The sequence below is a fragment of the Chiloscyllium plagiosum genome, unplaced genomic scaffold, assembly GCF_037043375.1.
Source record: "Chiloscyllium plagiosum isolate Xiang-an unplaced genomic scaffold, Cpla_swu_hap1 HiC_scaffold_20, whole genome shotgun sequence".
In the NCBI taxonomy this organism is placed as follows: domain Eukaryota; kingdom Metazoa; phylum Chordata; class Chondrichthyes; order Orectolobiformes; family Hemiscylliidae; genus Chiloscyllium; species Chiloscyllium plagiosum.
Window position 1 is genome coordinate 51,968,417 of NW_028270158.1, and position 15,169 is coordinate 51,983,585.

The following is a 15,169-nucleotide window of genomic DNA, read 5'->3' on the forward strand; positions in this document are numbered from 1 at the left end:
GACAAGAGATTTGAGGAAAAAAATTGTTTCACCCAGAGGGTTGTGGGGTCTGACTGCAGTGCCTGGGAGAGTAGTTGAGATAGGTAACCTCACAACCTTTTAATGTACTTGGATGGTCATGAAATTCAAGACTACGGGCCTAGTGCTGGAGGATGGGACTGGTGTAGGGAGTAGTATGTTTGCAGTATAGACCCGATGGGCCAAAGGGGCTCTTCTGTACTGTGTGGTTCTATGATTCATGGCTCTATGGATCAGATATCCAACACATTCCCACCTTGGAATGCTCTAGACTAGGCACAATAGGGCACAACAGAGGATACCCAGTTTAAGAATACTGCATTGGCTGTAAACCCTTTTGGAATGCACTGAGGTGGCAAAAGTTACTATAGAAACACATGTCTTCATGTTTTATCCAGGTATATTTGTTGCTGATCTTGGACGGAAATGTGGTTAAGCCCCCCTCCCCTCCCAATACCGAGGCTTGCCCATGAATAAATGGCAGTTAGACTCCTAAGCGTTTATAACACAGAAGGACACCATTTGGCCCATTGTGTCTATGCTGATCTACAAAGACCTGACTATTTTTGAGGAAGTAACAAAAAGGATTGATGAGGGCTGAGTGGTAGATGTGATCTATGTGGACTTCAGTAAGGCCTTCGACAAGGTTCCCCATGGGAGACTGATTAGCAAGGTTAGATCTCACAGAATTCAGGGAGAACTAGCCATTTGGATACAGAACTGGCTCAAAGGTAGAAGACAGAGGGTGGTGGTGGAGGGTTGTTTTTCAGACTGGAGGCCTGTGACCAGTGGAGTGCCACAAGTTCGGTGCTGGGTCCTCTGCTTTTTGTCATTTACATAAATGCTTTCGATGCGAGCATAAGAGGTACAGTCAGTAAGTTTGCAGATGACACCAAAATTGGAGGTGTAGTGGACAGCAAAGAGGGTTACCTTAGGTTACAACAGGATCTTGACCAGATGGGCCAATGGGCTGAGAAGTGGCAGATGGAGTTTAATTCAGATAAATGTGAGGTGCTGCATTTTGGGAAAGCAAATCTTAGCAGGACTTATACACTTAATGGTAAGGTCCTAGGGAGCGTTGCTGAACAAAGAGACCTTGGACTGCAGGGTCATAGCTCCTTGAAAGTGGAGTCGCAGGTAGATAGGATAGTGAAGAAGGCATTTGGTATGCTTTCCTTTATTGGTCAGAGTATTGTGTACAGGAGTTGGGAGGTCATGTTACGGCTGTACAGGACATTGGTTAGGCCACTGTTGGGATATTGCGTGCAATTCTGGTCTCCTTCCTATCGGAAAGATGTTGTGAAACTTGAAAAGGTTCAGAAAAGATTTACAAGGATGTTGCCAGAATTGGAGGACTTGAGCTATAGGGAGAGGCTTGAACAGGCTGGGGCTGTTTTCCCTGGAGCTGAGGGGTGACCTTATAGAGGTTTACAAAATTATGAGGAGCATGGATAGGGTAAATAGGCAAAATCTTTTCCCTAGGATCGGGAGTCCAGAACTAGAGGGCATAGGTTTAGGATGAGAGGGGAAAGATATAAAAGAGACATACAGGGCAACCTTTCCACACAGAGATTGGTACGTGTATGTAATGAGCTGCCAGAGGAAGTGGTGGAGGCTGATACAATTGCAACATTTAAAAAGCATTTGGATGGGTATACGAATAGGAAGGGTTTGGAGGGATATGGGCTGGGTGCTGGCAGGTGGGACTAGATTGGGTTGGGATATGTGGTCGGCATGGACCTTTCGGGTTGGACCGAAGGGTCTGTTTCCATGCTGTACATCTCTATGACTCTATGACACTAATCCCATTTCCAACTTTTTGCCCATGATCCTGGAGGCTGTGTCAATGCAATAAAATATCTAAATAACGTTTAAATATGATAAGAGTTTCTGACTCAACCCCACTTTCAGGCAGTGTTCTAGACCAGCCATTCTCAATGGGGGCCATATGACCCCCTTAGGGGCCCTGGCACATTTGAAGGGGGCCACAGACTGAAAACTGTGAGAAGGGGAACAGCAAAGGTGTGTGGGGACACTGGCAACTGACCCGATGAAATACTCAAGCCTAACCTAATTTGGAGTCCAATATCATGAAACTTGCAGAAAAGCACTAAGGTCAAGGATCATATTAAGCCTGATAGATGTTTAATTTCATACAGTCTTTTTTAAAGTTTTGTCCAGTATGTCGGAATGTTCAAGTTTTCTTGGTGTTGAATAATAAATGACTTTTTGTTTGTGTTGTATCCCTGTTTGAAAGGGGGGACCTGGAACCTGTGTATAGTTTGTAGGGAGGCCATGGTCAAAAAACAGTTGAGAATCACTGTTCTAGACTCTCACAACCCTCTGAGTGAATTGATTTCTTCTCAATGCTCTTCTTAGCCTTCTACCTCTTATCTTAACTCTATGCTGCCTGATTATTGACCCTCTACTAAAGGAAAATACGCCTTCATATCCATCCCCTCTATGCCCCTCATAATATTACACACTTTTATATGTTTTCCTTTCAATCTTCATTCATCCAGAAAACAACCCCTGCCTATCCAATCTTTCCTCATATCTCAGACCCTCCAGCTCAAGCTACATCGTAGCAAATCTTCTCTCGGGTAACCACGTTCTTCCTATTGTGGGGTGTTCAGAGCTACTCACAGCCGTGGTCTAACCTATTAGACCACAGCACAGTGGCACAGTGGTTAGCACTGCAGCCTCACAGCGCCAGAGACCCGGGTTCAAATCCCGCCTCAGGCGACTGACTGTGTGGAGTTTGCACATTCTCCCCGTGTCTGTGTGGGTTTCCTACGGATGCTCCGGTTTCCTCCCACACTCCAAAAATGTGCAGATTAGGTGAATTGGCCACGCTAAATTGCCTGTAGTGTTAGGTGCAGGGGTAAATGTAGGGGAATGGGTCTGGGTGGGTGCGCTTCGGCGGGTCGGTGTGGACATGTTGGGCCGAAGGGCCTGTTTCCACACTGTAAAGTAATCTAATCTAAACTAATCTAATCTAATCTAATCTATGAATTATCCAGTTTCAATATAACCTCATTGCTTATCGAATCTGAAAAGTCTTGCTAATGCCCATGTAGACCACATTAAATCACGACCCTCATGAACACTCCTAGTTACCTCCTCAAAGAAATTAATCGACTGTTTCAAACAAGACCTTCCCTTAACAGATCCATGCTGCCTAACTCTGATTAATCTGGAACTCTCCAAATGCAAGTATCTCTGCCTCTCACAATAACTGAGGTTTGTCTGTCTGGCCTGTATTATCCTAGGCAAAAGTGAGGACTGCAGATGCTGGAGATCAGAGTCAAGATTAGAGTGGAACTGGAAAAGTACATTAGGTCGGGCAGCATCCAAGGAGCAGGAAAATCAACGTTTCGGGCAGGAGCCCTTCATCAGGAATTAGGCAGGGAGCCTCAGGGATGGAGAGATAAATGAGAGGCGGGTGGGGGTGGGGAGAAAGTAGCCAAGAGTACAATAGGTGGATGGGGGTGGGGATGAAGGTGATAGGTCAGAGAGGAGGATGGAGCAGATAGGTTGGAAGGAAGATTGGCAGGTGGGACAGGTCATGAGGATGGTGCTGAGCTGGAAGGTTGGAACTGGGGTAAGGTGGGGGGAGAGGAAATGAGGAAACTGGTGAAGTCCACATTGATGCCCTGGGCTTGAAGTGTTCTGAGGCGGAAGATGAGGCATTCTTCCTCCAGGTGTCGGGTGGTGAGGAAGCAGCGGTGGAGGAGGCCCAGGACCTGCATGTCCTCTGCAGAGGGGGAGGGGGAGTTGAAATGTTCAGCCATGGGGTGGTGTGGTTGATTGGTGCGGGCGTCCTGGAGATGTTCCCTAAAGCGCTCTGTGAGAAGGCATCCAGTCTCCCCAATGTAAAGGAGATCGCATTGGGATCCTCTCCCTCACCACCCAACGCCTGGAGGAGGAACGCCTCATCTTCCATCTCAGAACACTTTAAGCCCAGGCCCAATGTGAACTTCACCAGTTTCCTCATTTCCCCTCCCCCCACCTTACCCCAGTTCCAACCTTCCAGCTCAGCACCATCCTCATGACCTGTCACACCTGTCAATCTTCCTTCCCTCCTCTCCGACCTATCACCTTTACCCCCACCTTCATCGACCTATTGCACTCTCAGATAGCTTCGCCCCAGCCCCATCCCCTCCCATTTATCTCTCCAACCGGGAGGCTCCCAGCCTCACTCCTGATGAAGGGCTCCTGCCCAAAACGTCAATTTTCCTACTTCTCGGATGCTGCCTGACCTGCTGTGCTTTTTCAACACCACTCTCATCTTGCCTGTAATATCCTAGGCTATCCCTTCCTCCCTTTTTAAATAGTGAAACAACTTTAGCATCCTTCAGTCCTCTGGGTCCTCACCTGTGACCAGAGAGGGTTTGAAAATTATTGCTAGATGCCCCTGATATCTCACTACACCCCCCTCCCCCAACACCATGCTTCCCTCAACTGCCAGGATACATCTCATCCAAACCTGTGGACTTATCCATTTCTAATGCTGCTAAACCTGTTCCCTAAAGGGCCCTTCTCTTTCTTTATTTATTCTCTTACTCTTTATATGTTTAAAATAAAACTTTGGATTTTCCTTTAACATACCCATTAATGCTTCCTCATGTACTCTATTAGCTTTCCTAATTTCCTTTTAAACTTCCCATTACATTCTTTTCATTTATCTCTGGGTCTCTGTCGCCTTGTGCCTTCGATATCTGACACAAACATCTCTTTTTTTCTTAATCCAAACATTGATAAATCCCTGCCTCCTAGGTATCTACAACCTCTGTCCCACTCTTTGTCTTTATGGGAACATATATGGTCACTATTTTCTCCTGCCAGTAGCTGCTCCCAGCGTAGATATCTTAGCTCAGTAAAATTAGCCTGTGCCTAGTTTTGAATTGTTATTCCCTGCCATCTTCATCCTTTTCCATAAGTATCCTAAATCTAACTGAGTTATGGTCACTATCTCCAAAATGCTCACTGTTACACTTTGCAAGTGTCCGAACTCATTTCGGAATGTGAGATCCAAAGCTGCTGCCTCTCCTCATGGGTCTTGTATGTACTGGCGAGAAATGTTCACTTGGATGCATTGTAAGAATTATGCTTTCTCCATACCTTGCACGCTAAAACTATCCTAATTAATATCTTCCTCTACACCAAAATCTAAATATGTGTTTGACCCTCTATCCGTCCCTGGGTTTTGGGGGGCAGGAGGCCTGTAGTGCCTCCTATTAGACCCTTTCATGCTTTCTTATTTTCACCCATGTAGCCTTGTTTGATGATCCTCCCAAGTTATCATCCCTCCTCGTTGATCTTATTGATTCCTTGATCAATATTGCAACTCACCCTGCCATCTCCTCTTCTATCATAAAATTCCTACAGTGTGAAAGCAGCCCATTTAGCCCATCGAGTCTACACTGACCCTCTGAAGAGCATCCCTATTCCTGCATTCCCCACAGCCAATCCACCTAGCCTGCACTGTATGGGCAACCTAGCATGGCCAATCCATGGCCAATGCACATAGAGTCATACAGATGTATGGCATGGAAACGGACCCCTCGGTCCAACTTGTCCATGACAAAATCTTTGAACTGTCGAAGGAAACCAGAGCAAACACATGCAGACATGGGGAGAACGTGCAAACTCCACAGGGACTCACACCCAAGGCTGGAATTGAACCTGTGCCCCTGTGACAGCAGCAGTGCTAACCATTGAGCCACTGTGGCACCCAAATATCCTCCTCACTATCTCATCAGAGTACCCTACACTCAGGAATATTGAGCTGCCTATCCTGCCCCATCTTTCGTCCAAGTCTTGAACAAGGTACCAGAACAGTAATAGCTGTGGAACTGCATTGCTCCAAGACCTGGCCAGTTGGTGGAATGAGTTGGGGTTGTGGTGGTGTTGAAGAAATGCAGAGCAATTCTCTTAAGGTACACTGCCATTTTCGATTTCCCAGTGAGCAGTCAGAATTCATCAGCTCTGACAATAACTTTCCTTTCTGTTTTTTTTTTCTACAGTGAGGTCATGATTAAATTTAGAAGTTTCAATGATTGCCAAGAAATATTTCACTCAGATGATGATTTATTCGACAAGCTGCCTATAAACAATGACCAATGTATGTAAGTCTCTTCCTTTAATCAATCAGACTGCACTCAGACCTACAGTACACTCACACAAAACATGGGATGTTTGTGCTCAAGTCATGATAGAAATATTTCAGCAAACAAGTACATATTATTGAGCAAGATTTCAAGCTTTGATCAGGGTTACACGTGCGTGGATAAGCGCATTCTGTAATGGGAAGTGAGTTTGTACATTGGAATTCTGCATTCAGATATTCTATTAGTCTCAACAAAGTAATTACTGGTTTGCTCCTGAGCCTTCCTGTCATTGCATTAAATTTTGGAAATGGTGTGTTTGCCACTTTCAAAATACTCTAATTATACATAATTAATGGGGAGCCCAGAGGAAGAGCCAATCATAGTTCCCTTCTCAACTATGAGTGTACGTAAACACATGTAAACACAATCATAATCTAGTCCTGTTGCTACTGTGAGGTTTCCAGGTGAAGAGAAGGAATAACGAAGCGCAACTGTGAAGCCACCTACAGTTGAATGTCTGGGAGTGGTCAGGTGCATGGCTCCCATGTGCCTGTCTCCCGGTGGATGTGGTAAACACGGAAATCAAATGTACCTTCAGGGAGTCGGTTTCATAACACAGTTATTTCTCTCAACACCAGGTTATAGTCCAACAGGTTTAATTGGAAGCACTTGCTTTCTGAGCACTGCTCCTTAGTCAGGTGGTTGTGGAGGACACAATTGTAAGACACAGAATTTATAGCAAAAGTTTACAGTGTGATGTAACTGAAACTATACATTGAAAAGTACCTTGATTGTTTGTTTAGTCTCTCATCTGTTAGAATGACCATAATAGTTTCATTACTTTCATATGTAAATCACAAAACCTTTTTTGAAAGTTACATTCGCAGGTTAACTTTAACTATTGGCATCAGCCCAGATAATGTGTTGAAGGTGTTATTTCTCAGAATCATCGAACCTGGATTAAAAATAAATACTGGGAGGTTTGAGAAGCTTAAGAGAAAGGAGTTGCATTGTAATAATAAGAAGCAGTTTGAGCAAGCAGGTGGGATTAACCCACTGTTGCCCCTTTTAACTACCACTGAAACCCCAGTGAATGATTTGTTATCTCGCTAGTAATTTATCCTTCTGTCCAGCGGGATGAATTTCCATCTTTTGCCAGAGTGGCAGTTCAGTTACACTGTGAACAACAGTTACTCTAAACAGTTCCAAGAAAATAGGTTCTTACTTGATGCCAAGAATGTAGCTGAGCTGGGGTTTATTGGAGCTGGACAGATGCCGCTGTTCACAGCTGCTTCCTTGTTTTTTAGCCGTGTGCCTTCTGACCAGACTTCTGCAACCCCCTCCCCCCTTTTCCCTCTCCGGTCCCCAAAACCAACCCCTCTTCCTCCCCCTCACGCAACCCCTTTGCCCGCACAAAACAGTTCCCTCCCCCCTCAGCTATCTCCAGCACTACCCTCACCCCGTCCCTTACACCAACTCCCCTCCTCACCCAGTTCCTGCGATGAAAATTAAAATCCATGGGTCTCTGAAACAGCCTCCCAATCTCCTCTTCCAGCCAAACGGCACTTTTGTTTTCCTTCTGTCGCGTTCCCACATTTGAAAACACAAAGGGCTCTCCATCTTGCTAGTTGTTTTGACCCTGTCCAAAATATTTGACTACCTTTGAAACGTTAGCCCCACAAAATCTAGGGTAAAATCCTTCCAAAGGTCCTGATAGTAACACTTAACTCGCCATGTGTAATTTGTACCTAACTGCTATCATGCAGAGATCGAGTAATCATTCATATATACAGATCTGTATGTTTACTATCCATATATTTAGCTGAGGCGTCAGCGGAGCCCCCTTACTGTGTGGGCCCCCTGTTCTTAGGCAGGCAGATGTTACACAGTGGTCTTTCCCCACCGCGCCTTGGTGGCAACTGCCCCAAGCTTCAGCACGTCCCTCAACACAAATAATTACTCCATCTCTGTATGCAAAGAAATGGAATGTTTACATATGTATGGCATGACCAATTGTACAGATCATCAAAATATTTTTATGAATAAAATATATTTTTGAAATTTAAAAAAAACTGCTATCATGTAAATCTTTACAAACTGCAGTGGGGCTGAAGAAATATTTCAACTCCTGGCGAAGAAAGGTCATGAGCTCAACGTGTGAAACGATTCTGCCATTTCCACCAACTTCCTCACAGCCTGGTGCTGGGCACACACTCACAAAAGCAGTTTGACGTATAGGCTAAGACGTAGCAAACGCGGGTGCAGAACGGTGTTGAAATGTCATGTGAGTGTGCAAACCATTTTGTTGGATGAAGTGCAATGTGGGAAATGTGAAGTTCACCTTGGCGGGAAGAATAATAAAGCAGAATATTACTCAAATGCAGAATGACTGCAGAATGTTGAGACGCAGAGGTATCTAGGTGTTGCAGTGCATGGACAGCAAGTGGCTAAGAAACCTGATGAGATGTGATCCTTCATCACAAGAGGAGTTGAAGTAAGTACTGCGTTTGCACATTCTCCCCGTGCTAACTAAACTATAAAAAAGACCATTCTATCGCTGTCCAGAAGAGGGTGTGTCTTTGAAGCACTGTTACTTAGACAAAAAAGGAGACGCAAACAGTGGGAGAGCTGTGGGGGCTCAATGAACTGAATAGCTCTCTGAATGATTATACAAAGTTCCTATTAAAAGGGGCTCAGTGGTTAGCACTGCTGCCTCACAGCACCAGGGACCTGGGTTTGATTCCAGCCTTGGGCGACTGTGTGGAGTTTGCACATTATCCGTGTGTCTGCATGGGTTTCCTCCACAGTCCAAAGATGTGCAGGTTAGGTGGATTGGCAATGCTAAATTGCCCGGAGTATCTAAGGATGTATAGGTTAAGTGGGGTTAACCATGGGAAATGTGGGGTTAAAGGTGACAGGATGGATCTGCGTGAGCTGCTCTTTGGAGGGTCACTGTTAACTTGATGGACCGAATGGCCTACTTCCACACTGTAGGGGTTCTATGGTACAGTGGTTACGCTTCAGCTTTATAGGGCATTGGTGAGACCAAATCTCAAATACCATCAGCATTTTCAGGCTCCTTATTTAAGGAAAGATGTCAATACATTTGAGGCAGTTCAGACAAGGTTTATGAGATCGATACCTGGAAGGAGTGTGTTGTCTTATAAGGACAGATTGGACAGGCTCAGCTTATTTTTCGCTAGGGTTTAGAAGTGCAAAGTGTTGAGGTTTGTAAAATCCTGAACAGTCTTCACACGGTGCAGTGGGAAGAATGTTTACTTTTGTGGGTGAGTCTAGAACAAGGGAACTGCCGAGTCTTGCATATGAAGATAATTGGTTGATATCAGCGGAATGTAAGGACATATGGAATCATCCTCCAAAGGCAATAGATTTGGCCTGGATGGAAAACAGTGGAGGCGCTGCGATTTAGCCTGGGTCCACCAACAAGAGCAGGGCTGAAGTTAGAAATACAGACAGTAACTCACTTCCTGACTCCCCAAAGTCTGTCTACAAGGCACAAGTCAGGAGTGTGATGGAATACTCCCCACTTGCTTGGATGAGTGCAACTCCAACAATACTCAGACAGCTTGACACCATCCAGGACAAAGCAGCCTGCTTGATTAGCATCATATCCACAATGCCCACTCCCTCCACCACCCATACTCAGTAGCAGTGCTATCTACAAGATCCTCAGATGGCACCTTCCAAACCCATGACCACTTCCACCTCGAAGGACAAGGGCAGCAGATGCAGTGAAACACCAGTACCTGCAAGTTCCCCTCCAAGCCACTCACCAGTCTTCATTGGAAATATATCACTGTTCCTTCACTGTCACTGGGTCAAGATCCTGGGATTCCCTCCCTGAGGGCAATAAATGCTAGTCAACCAGTGACACCCATGTCCTACGAGTGAATAAAACAAAAGAGTTCCAGCCCATGTATCCCGTCCAGCAAATGTCCAATCAGACTGGTGGCAGTGGGTTCAGTTGGTGCTCTAGTCTTCTGCCTATTATTGACCATGTCAAGGGATTATGGCTGTGAGGGAACTTTTGGACTGCCCTGAAAATTCTGCTGAATGACAACTCTGGAAGGTCCCAATGGAAAGCAAGTTTACCAGCTGTATGCATGCGTGTGCATTGTTGTAACATCTTTGGGAAGGTTCATTCAGAAATGGTCAGGAGTGACAAATGAAACCACTTTGACCATCTTTTCCAGTCAAGCCCATTTCATTCTGACAGGATAAGGAGACTAACGTTTCTTTTATCTTATTAGACTTGTTGTCTCTCCATAATATGGAATGCCTCCAATTTTCCACTCTGCCATCAGGGGAGATCCCTTGTGTGTCCTTATTGACATGGACCCTCCTGACCATGAGATAATGCTATCCTGAAATTTGCACCGGACTCTGACTTCACAGTTCAGATGTGTCAGCCACAGCCAGGCAACCCCAGCAATCTTAGACCCAAACTCAAACGTAGAGATGGGAAAAAAAATATAACTCATTACATTATATCTAGCTGTGAAAAAGTAAAAGATATGGGAAACTTGGCTGAATGTCAAGAATGTCTAAACTTGCTCAAAAAAATGTGAAATTACCCCATACCTACACAGCAGTGTATCCAGGAAAATCCTCCCTTCTAACAATAACTTGTACTTGTATAATGCCTTTGGTATGATTAGGTATTCCAAGGGACTTCACAGGAATTTTAATCAACAAGCATTTGTCGTAAAGCCACATAAGGAGGCACAGGGGTGGCACGGTGGCTCAGTGGTTAGCACTGCTGCCTCACAGCACCAGGGACCTGGGTTCGATTCCAACCTCGGGCGACTGTCTATGTGGACTTTGTACATCCTCCGCGTGTCTGTGTGGGTTTCCTCCCATAATCCAAAGATGTGCAGGTTAGGTGAATTGGCTGTGCTAAAATTGCCCATAGTGTTCAGGGATGTGTAGGTTAGGTGCATTAGTCAGGGGTAAATGTAGAGTAATTGGCTAGGGGAATGGATCTGGGTGGTTAATCTTCAAAGGGCCAAATGGCCTGTTTCCACACTGTAGGGATTCTATATGAGGATATGTGCCACTGAGGGAAGTGCATCTTACAGAAGGAGAGTGTGAGGATTAGGGAGGGAATTTCAGAGTTTAGGAGCTGGGTATGTACTTAACTGATTTTGAAATTGGTCTGTTTTTTGTCATGAGCAGCAGTGCTTGCATTTAATAACTAGCATTGGCAGCTCTGCCTGAGATAACACTGGTCACTTTGTCCTAGTGTTTCCACCAGATCAAGTGCACATCCTCTTCCAATCTAACTGTTCTGTTGGTAATTTTCTGCCTGCAATCTTGACACTCCTCCTCTTTCAAAAAATAAAGCAGTCTATACCCACAGACTCAGGTGTGCTCTGGGAGAGCGTGTTATGCAGCTAATCCAAAGTTACACATTGGTGACAGGCACTTCATTGTCCCAGGAGGCTGCTGTCATTGTTCAGTCACCCATGGCTGACCACGTTTCCCTAATCCCAGTGCGGAGATTGAATTACATGTGCCGCTGTTACCATTGTGTAATCTGAATTTGGCACAACTCGTTTTACATGTACTTTGATTAGATTGTCGAAGTTCAACCAGGTGTAAGGAGCTCTCCGTCGAAAAAGCCAGTTGCTGCTGGAATTACAGCTCGGGGTCAGTGTGGTGATAGATGTAAGTGAGGTGTTAATTTATTAGAAACTGGGAATATTTTGAAGGAAGGAAAATAAATGAATTAAAATTAGTCCTGGGGTATTTTAGCCTTTCATAGGTCTGCTGCATCAGCATGAAGAAAGGCATTTTGGGAGTGTTTGGTGCAAGTTTCACCAATTCAATTCAAATGTCGTGATATACAGGGCCAGAACTCCAAACCAACACCCAATCGTTTCCAGGTTCTGACCCAGGGTTGCGGATATAATTAATTTGGTGGGCCAATTCCCAAACTGAGCTGGGGAAGAGTTCAATGTCTACTTCATGGCACAAGGCAGAGACCAGTCTCTATAAAATTCTAAATGAACAATAAAGTATTTCTAAACAGTACATTAAGCCCAACACTGAGAAAACTCATAAAATTCATAACTAACAGCTCCGAGTGTATACGTTCCTTTACTAACTTCTTTTCCCTAAGAATAGGGAACAATCATCCACAAACCTCAATCATCAAGGAGTGGAGATTCATTTCAGGCAAATCTTTTCATCTTGCATTCATCAGACAGTACAAGAAAACAGACTATGACATATCCCTCCCAGATCATCTCAATGTCTTCAATGCTTGCTTTGAGTAGAATTTCGGTGGAGAGGTAACACTTATTCCGACAAGTCCTGATGAACCTATCCCAACAGTCACTGCACCAGAAGTCAGATCAGTTTTCCTTCGTGGGAATCCAAGGACGGCGATGGGACCAGACGGAGTACCAGGCCGTGCACTCAGAGCATGCGCAGATCAACTGACAGAGGTCTTCTCGGACATCTTCAACCTCTCCCTGCAGCAGGCCACTGTTCCTGCCTGTTTCAAGAGGGCCAACATCATCCCTGTGCCTAAGAAGGCTCATGCAGCATGTCTCAATGACTACCGCCCAATCGCCCTAACTTCGGTGGTCATGAGGTGCTTTGAAAGGCTGGTCATGGCATTAATCAACTCCAGCCTCCCCACTACTCTTGACCCACTCCAATTTGCCTATTTGACCAACAGATCCACGTCAGATGCCATATCACTTGACCTTCACTCCTCTCTAGAGCATCTTGACACCAAGAACAGCTATTTAAGAATCCTACTCATTGACTACAGTTCAGCCTTCAACACTATTATTCCCTCGAGACTGATTGCTAAACTTAGTGATCTCGGACTAAGCCCCACTCTATGCAATTGGATCCTCAGTTTCCTGACCCACAGGCCACAATCAGTGAAGATTGGGGACAATATTTCATCGTCACTAACACTCAACACTGGAGCCCCCCAGGAGTGCATACTCAGCCCCTACTATATTCACTGTATACCCGTGACTATGTCGCCAAATACCAGACTAATGTCATTTACAAGTTTGCTGATGACACCATCATAGTCGGTCGAATCTCAGATGGCGACGTAACAGACTTCAGACGGGAGGTGGAAGACCTGGGAAAATGGTGCACTGAGAACAACCTAGCTCTCAATGCCAGCAAAACCAAGGAACTCATTACTGACTTTCAGCGGGATGTTATTCATGTCCCCCTACACATTAGCATTACAGAGGTGGAACGAGTGGAGAGTGTCAAGCTCCTGGGAGTGGTCATCCACAACAAGCTTTCTTGGACTCTTCATTGGACACACTGGTTACAAAGACCCAACAATGTCTCTTATTCCTCAGGCAGTTGAGGAAATTTGGCTTGACGGCGAATACCCGTGCCATCGAGAGCATTCTGTCTGGACGTATCACTACCTGGTATTCAAGATTGGAGACGGTTACAGAGAGAAGTGAACTCGGCCCGGACAATCACAAAGGCCAACCTCCCATCTATAGAATCCATCTACCAGGCCTGCTGTCAAGGAAAGGCCGCTAGCATTCTCAAAGATCCATCCCACCCTGGCAATGTTTTTTCTACAACCTCTACCATCGGGGAGAAGGTACAGAATCTGAACACATGCACCAGTTTCGGCAACAGTTTCTATCCTACTGTTGTTAGAATGGATGCACATACTCTTAGCATTCACCTGTACCTATGTTTTTGTTTTGCTGCTGTTTGCCTATTATTTACTTATCTATGCTATTTAACTCTGATTTGCCTGTATTGTTTGCAAGGCAAAGCTTTTCACTGTGCCTCGGGACATGTGACAATAAATTCAATTCAATACAATTCAGTGAGGACAGTTTGCAAGAATACCAATTCAAGGGGATAATCAACAGGCCTCTTACCAATCCTAACGAAGGGCTTATGCCTGAAACATCGACTCTCCTGCTCCTCAGATACTGCCTGACTTGCTGTGCTTTTCCAGCACCACAATCTCGACTCTTTAAATCCAAGTCTATTTGCAACCATCCAAGCACTCTCCCCCATGCAGTAATAATATTGCTTTTCTCCTTGAGTATTGATATTTTTGCAAGTTGTCCTGATGAGAGCAAGATGAAAAGCTTTGAAGACACGTTTCTTTATTTTCAGGCCAATGCTCAAACTCTGTCCTAACAAACAACTCGATGGCAAATCTATTGAACGTTTTGCATTCATGTGCCAATCGATTGTACTCATTGCACACCTCCTCTGAAAAGTCCCCAGTGGAAGATTAGAGGGAAACTTTACCAAGTGCCCAGCATCCCCAACAGATGCGCATGAATGTGTATCAGACTGTTCACTATTTAACCTCAACTCTGTGACTCTATCTCTAGGCTGCGAAAAAGTTCTTTTATGAGTTTAATAGCCAGTTAGTTGGAGGCTACCAAGTGGCTGGCTCTTGCTGAGAGTGCAGGCTTTTGTTTGAATACAGTTTAAAAACCACTGCTTACCAAACCTGAGACAAGATAGTGAGTGCTGCTGCCTATTCAACTAGAGAGGCATCACAGTGAATTTGATCTTGTCTTCCCATTGATGTAGATAGACTTTCTGTCTTGTAATCTGAAGCAAAAATCCAGATTGTTTTCACCTCTCATGCAATCGAAAGACACTAAGGTTGATTGTAGCGATCTCTCTGCTTTCCCAACAGAAATGAATTACCTCTCCATTACCTGAGAGTCAATCTTCAATCTGCCCATTTCCAGCTTTAACCAATGTGTTTGACAGCTGGCTTTATGCTAGCTTAATTTATGTATGTAGAATACACTTGATATCTTTAATTGTAATGATGTGGGTTTACATACGAGCAGGAGTAGGTCATTTAGCCTTTATAGCCTAATCCACAATTTCATTAAAAACATACCGACACAGCAAACAGGAGCAGGAGGAGCATAATCAGCCCTCCAAGCCTGCTCTGCCATTTGTTATGATCGCTCAACTCAATAGTCTGTTCCTGCTTTTTCCCTCAATCCTTTGATCCACTTCAGCCACAAATGCCA